The sequence below is a fragment of the Anabrus simplex genome, chromosome 4 (assembly GCF_040414725.1).
Source record: "Anabrus simplex isolate iqAnaSimp1 chromosome 4, ASM4041472v1, whole genome shotgun sequence".
Classification (NCBI taxonomy): Eukaryota; Metazoa; Arthropoda; class Insecta; order Orthoptera; family Tettigoniidae; genus Anabrus; species Anabrus simplex.
In genome coordinates, this window is record NC_090268.1 from 167056010 (window position 1) to 167071510 (window position 15501).

Consider the following 15501-nt stretch of genomic DNA (forward strand, 5'->3'; position numbering starts at 1 on the left):
TGTTTCGTACAAAATTGAGTGGCCAGACGCTAGAGAATTTTTTTTTTTTTTTTTTTTCTAATGGGTGGGTTTCAAAGAAGCCAATATTGTCCTACGATCGTCTTGTATTCCTCACAGGTGCAACGACCGCTGCGAGAGGCTAAACTCGTTCAGAAGTGAATGTGTCACCGGACAGACTAATGAAGAGGTGATCGTATCACAAGACTCGACTGCAATTATAGAAACCGGATTGGAAAACTGGACGCTCACACACGGAATTGCCAGCACGCACAGTACCGCACAACCTGCAGGGGTGACACAACAACCACTCAAGAACTGAACATCTCTGATGATGCTTCCAATATCGATCTTCTGTTAAGTTGACAAACAAATATTAATGCTTGGAACGACGATGGTGCCGTAAACATTAACGGTTTGAATATCGATTAAGTAGAAATTCACCAACAATTATTATTATTATTATTATTATTTGTGAATTGACCACTGAGGATGACGCTACTATTTCATTTTTTCTTTGTCTGAAGCTTCCTCATCCTCTAGAACTTCTTCATGTAGCCTCCATGCTTTTCTTCTGTTCATCCGTCCAGGCTCTTCCCGTCTTTGCAGTTCTTTCGACGTGAAACCCTTCCAAATATTGAATCATTGTCCGAAATGTTCTCCTGTCTAACATCTGAACTTCCTGGATGCTGGACTTCTCTAGATCTTTACGAACGTCCTTAATCCATGCCGTCCTTGTTTTCTTGTTCCACAGGTAGTCGAATAACTTGTTGGTTAATCTGGTTTTGTCCATTCTGTACAAATATCCGAGAAATGATAACCTTCTCTTTTTCATGGTCTCTGAAATCTTCCCTACATTTTGTAGACATCATTGCTCTTCCGACGTTTCCGGCCGGTTTCAGTCTGGATTGGGCCCAAGATTTTCCGTATTATTATTCTTTCCAGGATCTCCAACCTCTTCAACTTGCAATTCATCCAAAGGCGTTCGCTGAAATACAGACATGCCATTCCTACTACAGTATTGAAATGCCTTATTTTGGCATTCCATGAGATGAATTTCTTGTTTGTAGTTAGTCTATAAACTCTCTCGATTTTTGAAATAGGATCGTCTAGAGCAGCTTTCTCTTGTATTGATTTCATCAACGTATTTGAACTTTTTAACTATCTGAATCCGTCCAGTCTCTGTTTTAACATAAAATGGCCGGCCCCTTTGCCCGGAGGCTCCGGGCTCGATTGCTGGCCAGGTCAGGGTATTTTACCTGGATATGAGGGCTGGTTTGAGGTCCTCTCAGCTTACGTGATTACAATTGAGGAGCTATCTGACTGCGAAATGGCGGCTCCGGTCTAGGAAGCCAAGAGTAACGGCCTAGAGTGTTCCTCTCCTAGAGGATTCGTCGTGCTGACCACACGACACCTCATAATCAACGGGTCTTCATGTTGAGCAGGGGTCACTTGGTCGGCCATGGCACTTCGAGGCTGTTTGCGCTAAGTGCTTAGATTATATATATATATATATATAATCATAGCATGGACTGACTGACTGACTGACTGACTGACTGACTGACATCGCCGAGCCAAAATTACTTGGCATAAATAAATTTTGAGTATGTATTTATATAACAATGTAGGTGCTCATTAAAGGAGGATTTTTGGATATTCCATCGATAAATAGGTGAAAAGGAGGGTGAATTTCTTAAAATGAATCTCAAAAACTTAACAGTTAAAGACGTGAAAATTGGTATTTGGAATCTTCTTTAAAAATAAGGAAATACTTATTTTTTGTTTTGGGAAAATCCTCTTAGGGGGGGGGGTGGAAAAAGGCGAAAAAGTGGTTGAATACCTTTTATGAGGATACTTATATGTCAAAAACTGAAGATGTTAGTCATGTAAATTGGTATTTGGAATTTCCTTTAAAAATGAACACTTATTTTTTTTGTTTTCGGAAAATTTACTTAAGGGGTTGTGAAAAGGACTGAAAATGGCGTTGAATTCTTTTTATGAGGATAAAAATCAAAAGTGGACTTAAAACAATACACCCTAAGGGGGTTTTGACTGGGGGGGTGAGGAATGATGCCAAAAATATGCATTTATACCAAAACGCTTGAATTATGAAGTTAAAATTTAAAATAATATCATACGTGTTAAATGACAGAATGTTTGAAACAAATATAACCACTCAGAGAGTTAAATGGGGGTTAAGATCCGAAAACAAATATATTCATTTCTTCGTCCGAAACGCTTTATCGTACGAAGAAAAAATTCCAAATAGCGGTAATATTTTAAGTTATAGGTGTGAAATAGGAAATATTATGAACGCTCCACCCCTAAAGTGTTAAATGAGGTTAGCTCCGTAATTGAAATGATTCATCCCTCCAAAACCGTTTGACGTACAAAGTTGTAATTTTACGAGAAGGGTCTCCTTTTATGTCCTAGGTGTAAACTATCGTATACTTCAAAATATTTCTCCCCTAAGGGGTTTAGATGGTGGTTGACTCTGACAATATCCATTCTTTCGAAACCGTTTCGGACACGAACTTATGATTTTTTTTATGAAGAGTGGTCCTCTATATCCTAGATGTTAATAAATATGTAAAAACATGCACCCCTTAAAGAGGTAGGCCTATCCATTCCTCCATTACTGTTCGACGTACAAAATCAAAATTTCCCAGCTTGGTCACTTTTACACCCTAGATGTTAAATAAGATAGGGTTTTAAACATTCAAATTCTTCCGTTTGGGGTTCAAATGAGTGTTAGATCAGAAAATAGATACTAATGCCCCCGAGGGTGTATTTTACAGGCTCGGCTGACAGTGGACTCTGCAATATGTACAACTTTGATAATAAATAACGTTCAATTTAAAACCGTAGCGAAGTACGGTTATCTTGCTAGTATAATATAAAATGCTATGCTACTATAGTTGTTTTAAAATAGCATTCTAAGTGGGTCATAAAAACAGAAAACAACGTGGTGTATATAACTATCACACAAAATTCTTGGATATTATAATCGTTTAGTTACTTCAAGCAACTCATAAAGCAATACAATTTGTAAAAAGACATTGTTAAGGGGTGATGAGAAGTTTATTTCACGGTAATTCAAATTAACTACTAAGTTACGTCTCTTGCCGTCATGCAGTAACCTTCGAAGAAAAGGTGAGCAACGGATTGCTCGAGATTTCTGCACTGATATTGGCAATTGTCTGCTATCGGTGTCCTGAATGTCTGAAAATATATTTTGAACTTGACGTGTCCGCTGTTAAATTGGCTAGAGATGGAAGCCTCCTTGAAGAATTTGGATTCCATTCACTGGAACTCTGTTGGAAAGAAGAGGTTTCCCGTGTTGCTGCCGTTTTTACTACTGGTCCAAGTGATACTCCATTCAATTATGCTTTCCTTATGAAGTTCTCTTCTAACAAAAGCTAAAGGAATTGCGTTGAAACTATAATACTGCGCCTTTGGCAAGCTGGTCTGCTCATTTATCACCTATCCCTTGATTCAAGTGAGGAGCTGTTCAGGACTAATCTTCTAATGTTTACACCAATCGGATTGGAATTGTATTTGCCACTAACTGATTTGACTGAGGCCTGAGAATCGCTGTATATATTCGTTGATTTCCCGAGATCAGAGCACCGTTTGAAAGCCTATTCTAGAGGGAATATCTCGGATTGAAAAAAAGTAGCTGTAGGAGCTAGTTTGTAACCTTTGCTGAATTCTTCATTGATATCAGCGAAAACTACGAAGGAGCATTTTGACTATTCGTATCGACAGAGTGAGAGCCATGTGTGTATATGTCAGAATAGTGTCTTACTTCACAACCATAATTTAGGATAGAATAGAATAGAATAGAATACTCCCGCCTCCCAGTTCAGGATCACCTGAAGCTGGGGAGAGAGCATTCGTTTATTACAATTCATTAAATTTGATACATGCCCCTCTTACAAATATTGACTATTACTATACTGAATATAATTTATTTTGTCCTAGACGTTAACAATATTATATAGTCTAGGACAACATGTATCTTCCCCTACCTTATCTTACTTAATTAAACAATTTTTATGTTATTACATTAAAATGAAAACTTAGAATCAAAATGGCAAATTTAAAATGAATTACTGCATTACGGCACACTGGCACCTTGGCGCAAGGCCATCTATGAGGAGGAAAGTATCCTCCTTTATCTCACCTGACTGACACAGCAAGTCATAACATTCCACTACTACCTCTCCCGATACCATCCACTACCACTTGTTGTACAGTCATCATATTACATCACTGCTGAACTTGTGTCTTACATTGTCATCATGTTTCTACTTAGTGCATTATTCTGTTTACATGTTACCTCTCATTCCTCATAATACTGCTTATAGTTCCAGTTTATATGTCTATTCTCACACTCATCCACATCACATTTACTAACATTTACTAACAATGGCATTACTTTCAGTTAGTGCTAATCTCATTTTTATTTATTTCTGCCACATGTTTCTTAAAATACAGTAAACTTAGCTACTCTTCCTGGGGTGATCCATTCTTTATTTAACAATTTGGTTATTGTATAAAATTCCTTCTCTCTTTCTACTTTTAATTTATATTCATCCCCAAGGTATTTAGTTCTTTTTTTTTGCTAGTTGTTTTACGTCGCACCGACACAGATAGGTCTTACGGCGACGATGGGAGAGGAAAGGGCTAGGAGTGGGAAGGAAACGGCCGTGGCCTTAATTAAGGTACAGCCCCAGCATTTGCCTGGTGTGAAAATGGGAAACCACGGAAAACCATCTTCACGGCTGCCGATAGTGGGGTTCGAACCTACTATCTCCCGAATACTGGATACTGGCCGCACTTAAGCGACTGCAGCTATCGAGCTCGGTGGTATTTAGTTCTCAGAGCATCTGTTCGCTTGCATGTTCTCAGTAAATGTGCTTCTTCCATTATGTCGCCACAGAATAAACAATGATTTTCATTACACAAGTATAATTTGTTACGCTCTCCGTGTGGTACACACCTGGGTGACCAAAGTAAAGAAAATGACTTCTTCTCCACGCTGGTGAAACGTATGCCAAGGATTCCCACATTCTCTTTTTTATATCAGTTGTTTATGTCTCCTATTTAGCTCTAATCAAAGAGGTGGATAGTTTCTATTTGTTGGGATCAGGTCATCAGTAGAAGTGGCTCAAATAGTCCACAAATTCGCCCAAGACTTGCGCTTGGAAGAGTAGCATTCAGAGGCCTGGGTAAGATCTTCAAGTGTTCAGATGTATCTCTGCATACTAAAGTCAGAATGGTTAAGGCATTAGTCTTTCCCATAACTCCATATGGTTGTGGAAGGTGGACCATAAAGAAGCGAAATAGTAAACATATTCATGCATTTGAGCTCAGGTGTTGAAGGATATAGCGTATCCCTTGGACGGCCAAGAACACAAATGCGTGGGTCATTCAGGAGACCAAATAAGATCTGTCTATTAAGACATTCATTACAAAATTACAGCTGTTATATTCTGGACGCAATATGAGACTCTCTGATGTAATGGGAAAACTTTTTTTTTTTTTGCTAGTTGCTTTACGTCGCACCGACACAGATAAGTCTTATGGCGACGATGGGACAGGGAAGGGCTAGGACTGGGAAGGAGGCGGCCGTGGCCTTAATTAAGGTACAGCCCCAGTATTTGCCTGGTGTGAAAATAGGAAACCACGGAAATCATCTTCAGGGCTGCCGACAGTGGGGTTCCAACCTACTATCTCCCGAATACTGGACACTGATCGCACTTAAGCGACTGCAGCTATCGGTCTCGATCATTGGGAAAACTATTATGCTTGAAGGTGGAGGGGTCTCGGAGACGAGGACGGTCAGCATTGAGATGGATAGACTCCATCAAATCCAACAATAACCTGTCACTAAAGGATGTGAAGTATACGGTTGAAGACGGGATCATTCGGAGGCAGTCCGTCCATGCAGTCGCCAGGAGTCGGCGTCGACTTGATGGCACCTGATCATCCTCCTCACCTTATCCCGCTTGCTCGTGGTCCCGGCGCGCACTGAGGTTTGAAATAGTTGTAACCGTGGATTTAAGGTCGCATGCCCTTCCTGTTACCTTGGATCTTTCGACTGAAATTCCCACCCTAAGAACAACACCGGGAACCAAACCACTGTCGCCGGGATGATAGGCAAGCAGCTAAGCCGCTACGCCACCCTGTTCCTCAATGACAACAATGTACTGTATATATAATATCGTCTCCGGGCAAAGAAAACCTCGTAATTCCTCCGGAGTAAACTTTATGGGAAAAGTCTGAAAGTGAGCGGTGTACAATAGCCGGAGATCTGTTCCTGGCATTTTCAGTTATTCGACCATCTGAGTCTTCTGTTCCCTTCCCAGGCAACACGGTAAGCCTTCACAAAGCAGTTGGAGAAACGTTGATTTTTCGTGTGTGGAATTACCAAGTTTTCATTGCCTAACAACGATATATACATAAGAGTATAATTATTAATGCAGTAATTTCTATCGTTCTATACTGCAACTGGAGGAAAATTCACGTGAATGAGTGGGTTTCGGAACAAAATATTTTAGTTCGGAATGGAGACTCTGTGTATTGGGAGACAGAAACCCAAATCAGAGCAAGTTTTTTATTGATAATGAACTGGCTCAACTCTTTTCTGAGCTTCTGACCGAAAACAGATAGAAGCTACGATAAATGTTCGTACCTCCTGAGACGACCACACGTATCGGTAGTGGTGATACGCGTACCAGTTCTGGGCCAACAGATATTAACACAGGTAGTTGGAAATCGACAGTACTGTAAAAGTTCACACTTTAAATAGTGACCTGCTAGAAAGCTGATGCTCTGTCAATTTGACCAGCAAAAGTCGATAGTAAATTCAACATACTATAAGCACTGACGATCAAAAGCTGATGTTTTTGAAAATCGATTTGGGGGTAAGCCACCTATAGCACCTCTAGCGGTGAAAGTCTGAAGGGGATGGTATATAAAAGTAATCGAAAATAGTGTCGAATCCATACTTATAGGGGTCGTTACGATGAAATGTGACACCCTGGATGCTGTTTAAGTTCATGTTCAGCCTACATCGGCTTAGGGGTCGAGAAGGGGTGAACAAAATTATGTCCAAAATGAGCGATATTAATGTTGAGTCCACACTTTTTGGGATCCCTAGCCTGATTTGAGCCAGTCCCAGTGACGGTTCGAATCGTGTATATTATATCAATTGCGCGAGGTGTAAATTCAAAGTTATAAATTAATTTAATTATTTGTTTGAAAGAATCAGCTACTTCCTTCACAATCTCGGGTGCCACAAGGAAATAGTTTAACGCATAATTATAATCCCAAACTAAACATTAAAATTAAACGCATAGCAATAACTCTAAATTTTAAGAAAGTCTTGATCAGCCATTTTCACAATAGAAAAAATATAAAAAAATAACTTCAAACTGTTTATACAAATCCTAAAATTAAACACTCAAATAAAGAACCGTGTACTGGAGCTAGTATATCATTTACTATTTAAAAATACAAGTGTTTCGTCGTATTAATCTTGATGTATTTGAAAGAAGAATAGCTCTATTCTATATCTTCCCGCGTGTTCTTTCATAGGTTGCGTTACCTCTATAGCCTACTTTAAAATACCACGTTAATTACATGCAAATTACAGTTGGAAACGTGTAGACTGTGCGTAGCTGGTGAACACTAATAGAATCGTCGTCCTGACTGTTCAGTCTGACCTGACACTTGTTCCGCGAGCGAGGGAAGCACACAGGTACAGGAGAAAGCAGCGTCGACGGCGACCTCCACAACCCCTAGCCTACCCTTCCCTTTATTTTTCTCTCACTCATAATTCACTCCCCCCCTCCCAGAGTCGCCCACTCCCTCACACAAAGTAATAACGCACGTTTACAGCAAGCCACGGGCACAAATCGTTATATTGCTAAAGGTAGGTTCAGAAATCTGCAAGTCGCTCGCACAAAGCGTGATGCTTGCTTGATCCTCGGGAATACTGAATTCAAGACTGAACAGAAAAGTACGTCTTGAGGCTTAAAATAATCAAAGAAAGATGACGAACTATGAAGAGACGCATTGCAAAATTTTCCTGTTGGTGGAGAAAGAATCTCTATTCAGCATATAAATAATTTATCTTGTTTAATGCCGCCTCCATGGCTAAGTGGTTAGCGGGCTGGCTTTTAGTCCCGGCCGGGTAGGGGATTTTAAAATTAATTGGTTAATCCCGATGGCTCGGTGGCTGGGTGTGTGCGTCGTTTTCTCTGGAGGCCACACGCCATTAATGTTATTATTATTATTATTATCATTATTATTTTCTTGTTTAATGGTTTATTGTTTTCTCCGGTTCCTTGACCAAATGGTCAGAGTGGTGGACATTGGCTCAGGCGGGTCCCGGTTTCGATTTCCGGGCCGGAGTTACTCGCTAAGTCCTCGGACTCCGGGATTCACATTGGTGATATTCGTAATTTATGCTTATTCGTTTACAGACAGCACACTTAAATACCAACCACCACAGAAACACTCTATAGCAAATCCATTCCTCCACACTATATTAGTTGAATTTCTCAGAAATAGTAACATAAAAGTATAATTTATCTTGTTTATAACTTTCATTTATTTTTTGAATCGGAATTTGTATTGTTCTGATTTTCTGATAAGAGTCAAAAGTAAATTCGTGACCTCATCCCGAGATGGTTCAGCTTTCTTCGGGCACATTCCCAATGGAGGTGAGCTGCATGTACTACTTCAACCACATACCAGACCTCCTGCCATTCTTAAACTTCTGACAGTACCGGAAATCGAACTCGGGGTTCCGGAGGACGGCAGTTAAAATCACTGACCGTTACGTTACGAAAGCGGATGATGCAGAAGAATGAACTGTGACCATTACTGTAGAACACCCAGTGAAGGAATTTGTTTTAATCTCTCTGCAAATGCCCTTCTTTGTGTACTCATTTCTTCAAATAATTTACATTTACAATTGATCTCCATTCAGCGCTCTCATCGAGGTGGCAGATTCCCTATCAGTTGCTGACAGAGTTATTTCTTAAATAATTTCTAAGAAGTAGGAAATTTCTCGCTTCGTAAATCATTCCAATTCCTAATTCTTCTTTCTATGAACGAACATTTTCCCCAGTTCGTTCTCTTGAATTCCAACTTTATCATCATGTTATGATCTTGCCTATTTTTAAAAACACCACTCAAGCTTATTCGCCTGCTAAAATCATCCCATGCCACCTCCACATTGGCAGCCCGGAACATCTCATTCCTTATCTTGCCTGGTACGCCTCATAATGCCACCCGAATTGCTTCTGCGTATTCCTTGCAACTGTATTACCTCACTTCGAGGATCCAACCAGCCTCCAGGCTAACTTGACAGACAGTAATTTAATTCCGTGACTGGGAGAGAAGACTTGGAGTCCGGTCCATCCATCCATCCATCCATCCATCCATCCATCCATCCATCCATCCATCCATCCATCCATCCATCCATCCATCCATCCATCCATCCATCCATCCATCCATCCATCCATCCATCCATCCATCCATCCATCCATCCATCCATCCATCCATCCATCCATCCATCCATCCATCCATCCATCCATCCATCCATCCATCCATCCATCCATCCATCCATCCATCCATCCATCCATCCATCCATCCATCCATCCATCCATCCATCCATCCATCCATCCATCCATCCATCCATCCATCCATCCATCCATCCATCCATCCATCCATCCATCCATCCATCCATCCATCCATCCATCCATCCATCCATCCATCCATCCATCCATCCATCCATCCATCCATCCATCCATCCATCCATCCATCCATCCATCCATCCATCCATCCATCCATCCATCCATCCATCCATCCATCCATCCATCCATCCATCCATCCATCCATCCATCCATCCATCCATCCATCCATCCATCCATCCATCCATCCATCCATCCATCCATCCATCCATCCATCCATCCATCCATCCATCCATCCATCCATCCATCCATCCATCCATCCATCCATCCATCCATCCATCCATCCATCCATCCATCCATCCATCCATCCATCCATCCATCCATCCATCCATCCATCCATCCATCCATCCATCCATCCATCCATCCATCCATCCATCCATCCATCCATCCATCCATCCATCCATCCATCCATCCATCCATCCATCCATCCATCCATCCATCCATCCATCCATCCATCCATCCATCCATCCATCCATCCATCCATCCATCCATCCATCCATCCATCCATCCATCCATCCATCCATCCATCCATCCATCCATCCATCCATCCATCCATCCATCCATCCATCCATCCATCCATCCATCCATCCATCCATCCATCCATCCATCCATCCATCCATCCATCCATCCATCCATCCATCCATCCATCCATCCATCCATCCATCCATCCATCCATCCATCCATCCATCCATCCATCCATCCATCCATCCATCCATCCATCCATCCATCCATCCATCCATCCATCCATCCATCCATCCATCCATCCATCCATCCATCCATCCATCCATCCATCCATCCATCCATCCATCCATCCATCCATCCATCCATCCATCCATCCATCCATCCATCCATCCATCCATCCATCCATCCATCCATCCATCCATCCATCCATCCATCCATCCATCCATCCATCCATCCATCCATCCATCCATCCATCCATCCATCCATCCATCCATCCATCCATCCATCCATCCATCCATCCATCCATCCATCCATCCATCCATCCATCCATCCATCCATCCATCCATCCATCCATCCATCCATCCATCCATCCATCCATCCATCCATCCATCCATCCATCCATCCATCCATCCATCCATCCATCCATCCATCCATCCATCCATCCATCCATCCATCCATCCATCCATCCATCCATCCATCCATCCATCCATCCATCCATCCATCCATCCATCCATCCATCCATCCATCCATCCATCCATCCATCCATCCATCCATCCATCCATCCATCCATCCATCCATCCATCCATCCATCCATCCATCCATCCAGTCAATATTTCATTCATTCAGACTGAAATGTTCAGTTTAGTCCATCAAGTCCCTCCCTCATTCATCAATGAATGATCTCTCCCCTATTAGTGGCTATCTATGACTGGGTGAGAAGAGTGTTATTCATTCACTCATTCATGCATGACCATATTTAAGTCATGAAATCATCCGTTTACTAATTCATGCAGTCATTCACCAATTTAATTCAGTCATCATGTATGTTGTAATTGTACGGAAACACTATAAGACTTGACACAAAAGTAAGTACTAAATAAGCTAAGGAAGGGGAAGGTAAATGTTGTCCTAGACTATATAACATTGTTAACGTCTAGGAGTAGTGATGGTGGTGATTATTGTTTAAGAGGAAGTACAACTAGGCAACCATCCCCTAAAACTCTGATCAGAGAGAAAAATGGAATGGATCCGACACTTCCAAAATGAAGGTATCGGCTAAAGAAGGACGAGGGCCACGAATGGGGTGAAAATGAGACTCCCTAGGCCTCGAGTGCTCTAATACCGTCAGGGTCGGAAAAGAACAAGGGTTGAGCAAGTAGGGCCGGATAGGATAGATGAAAGTGAGAAGCCTCACACAAGGTAGGATAAAATAAATATTGAGTGTAGTAATAGTCAAATAATTGCAAGTAGGAGAATGGAATGCGTGTATCGAATTTAATATTTTGCAACAAACGAATGTTCTTTCCCCAGTTTTGCGCTTTCCAGAACTAGGGGATGGGAATATTCTGTACCTTAATTGGGGCCACGACCTCTTCCTTCTCAGTCCTAACACTTTCCCATTCCATCGCCACCAAAACTCTGAGTTAATACAACATTAAACCAATGACAAAAAGTATATGTTATAATTGCTAGCATGCTATTAATGATATCACACCTGTTGCTAGGGAAGATCTTCAATTGTGTGGTTACATTGACCACCAAGGTAGATGTGGTCTGTTTATTACTACCGTACCCACACATTGTCTTTAATCTTAGCATAGATTGTGGCTAGCTGGCCTCTGTAGCCATAATTACGTTTTTTCTTTCTGAATAACGTTATCAGTTCCGGTCTGTTGGCAGCGCGAACCTCCAAGGTTGTTTCCTGCGCTCGACTGTTCAAACAAGAAAACCGGGAGACGGTGTGCCTTTAGTGCCCATGGCGCCAAACTACCAGCGCCTCCAAACATTATTATCCTCTGAAACCTCAAGGTCAAATATAGATATCTAAAAACAACATTTTTGTGTTTAATGGGCTCTTAGATAACAAAATATGACCAATATGCAAAAATTATATTTTAGGAGGGGGAGGGCTTTGGCGGTTCTGTGGGGGGAAATTTTGACCCTAACTTTATTTATTTCTTATTCGGTCTAATCTTAAAGGGCAAAATACGACATAACTGTAAAAACTGTATTTTTGGAATATTTTGGAGAGGGAGGTCGAGCTGAGTGGCTCGGACGGTTGAGGCGCTGGCCTTGTTGACGTAAGACCCATCTATGTCGGTGCGACGTAAAACACTTGTAAAAGAATGAGACGAAAATTTCCGTCTGATGAATAATCCCATCCCTTTTCATCATATTCCTCCTTATGTTCCACAGATCCTTTCTCGAGTAACTGTCTGTAAATTGGTGTCCCATTGTTTCGAAAATATCCTTCTCAGAATATTGTTTCAACTTCTTAAATACAAATTCCCGAGTAATAATCTTCACATTAGAAGGTCCTGAACAGAAAGAACATGAGAAGTGTGTCGCCCTGTCGCAAATTTATCGTTTATCTTAACAAATATCGGCTGCACTAAAACCCATAATATAAAATTAATTGGCCCTTTGTTGCACCTAAAATTCAAATGTTCAGTAAGTAGATACGTGAAAACGTATTAAAGAAAAACCATAATCCGGAAAATTCTGAAACATGAACCAACTTGTACATTTATTTTTAGGTGAAACAAACTGCATTTATTTAGTTTAAAAATCATACAGTTACAACTAAATTACTGCATTTATGAATATTTCAAAGTAGTTCTAATAATAGTACATACCTGGCTCTCGTTATCCATTACAAAAATCACAACAATTCACTTAAAAAGTACTGGAAATTAACACAGAAAATGTTGCTTTATTTTACTTCTAGTCATGTTAGAACTTCGTATAAATGCATTCAGCAAAGAGTTTAGATGACGACTCACCATGCCGCGCTGGGTGAGTCAGGTAAGAGAAAATCTGGTTCTTATGTTCACTGAGGATCTCAACCTTGTCAGGTAGTCACCGTTGCCGAGTATTCGCTTGTTTGTAACTACCGACATTTCTCCCCGGTTTTGGATCAAATACCCCTAAGTGCGTTTTGGATCAAACGCCCCTATGTACGTCGATAGCCCGACAGACGGTCGGTCGGTAGCTTCCCGGCTCCAGCTGTTATCATCCTTCCGTCGCCGAAAACATTCGATATGTTAGTGTGACGTTAAAATAAAACCGAGGACCTTGAAAGACATGGCAATAGATGTAATGAAACATTAGACTAGTGACAGATGTTCCATGCGTAACAGTAGCAGACAGTAGGCCTATGCGCTTTTCGCACGTCACTTGTTTAGCTGCTTTCGTAGTACGACTTTCTTCTCTTAATGCGACTTTCTCCGTTGACAGATGAAGTCGTGCCTTGTCTAATTTTGACATAAACATTCTTTATGGCTGGGGGTAATCTGAAATTAGCTATATAAACTGTTACCTAGCAACCGTGCAGGCTGGGATGAGATGGATGGCCATGACTCAGACTTATAAAATATTTATGATTATTTGGTTTTCCCAAAGGAAAATTTGACGCCATTCTTTTTACACGAAAACAGCTATTAGTATCCTAATGAAAGAGTGTCCTGAGACCTTTAATATTTAAGCATTCGATTCTCAATACAGTATTTTCAGCTTCAGAAGTTGAAGCGCTTCGAAGTTTCGCTCTAACAATTTTTGTAGTCTAAAATTGTGATGATGTGTTTACAAATATAGTTCGGAAGAAAAGTTTTTATTCTGTAACATTGCGACACTACCAGTATGAAAAACGCGCTTTGTTCTGTTGACACAAGAGCCAAGAATTCAATCCTGCTTGTCATTCCTCACCATCGAACTGCCATATACAACAACTTTCTGTGTGCCGCACGAGATTTGAACCGTTTGCCAGAGTACGTCAGAGGAATACTGACTACAGTGTCATTTAAAAGAACGTTAAGAGAGATACGGCAGGATGAGAGTGCACTGTGCAATTTTTCTCTCATCGATCGTGTTATGACATTCTTATTCACAATTATTATTATTATTATTATTATTATTATTATTATTATTATTATTATTATTATTATTATTATTATTATTATTATTATTATTATTATTATTCCAGTATCCAATATTCGGGAAATAGTGGGTTCGAACTCCACTGTCGGCAGCCCTGGAGATGGTTTTCCTGTGGTTTCCCATTTTCACACTGGGAAAATGCTGGGGCTGTACCTTAAGGCCATGGTTGTTTCCTTCCTACTCCTACGCCTTTCCTGTCCCATCGTCGCCAAAAGACCTATCTGTGTCGATGCGACATAAAGCAACTTGTAAAAAAAAAATATTAATTTTACAACCGTGTAACTGTGTGTCTCACTGGGGTGGAATTTTATTTGTCATAACTAGCGCTCGGAAGTTGAGGAAATATGTTTTTTTTTTTTTTTGTCGAGTGTCCGAAGACGAGGCCCAACATACAGTACGAGTAATATATGTTCATTCTGGGTCATTGTAGGTCAAAAAATGCTGGGTTATATTGTCCTTTCATGAGTGTCTTTTGGCTTATTGGTCCTTTTGTAGACTTTTTAAGATCTTACCGGTTTATTTGCAACTTCACCTTCTTTTGATTACACTTTTAATGCCCATTCTTAGTTCGAATCATCTTTCGTTACTTCCTTCAAGTATGAACCCTTGTCATCCGTTGATGTGGAGGGACGTTTCTCGATGTTTCGCAATGTGCGGTCTGAAAACCGACGATGCTTTACACGTAAGAACCTGGAGATGACTATTGTGATATATTTCAAAGCCAACTGAATTCTGAATTAAAATTCATAAGTCCAGTGTGGTTGAGCCAAATATCATCCCAATTATACTAATTTCAATTTCTTTCTCCAGCATGTCTCTTGCGGGCTCGTTGAGTTCATTCCAGGTGGAAAAAACAATCATTCTAAATTCTGCAAGTACTTTTTATCAGACATAGATTCCTTTTTAATTTTCTTTTTTTGCTAGTGGCTTTACGTCGCACCGACGCACGTCGGTCTTATGGCGACGATGGGATAGGAAAGGCCTAAGAGTTGGAAGGAAGCGGCCGTGGCCTTAATTAAGGTACAGCCCCAGCATTTGCCTGGTGTGAAAATGGGAAACCACGAAAAACCATCTTCAGAGCTGCCGACGGTGGGATTCGAACCCACCATCTACCGGA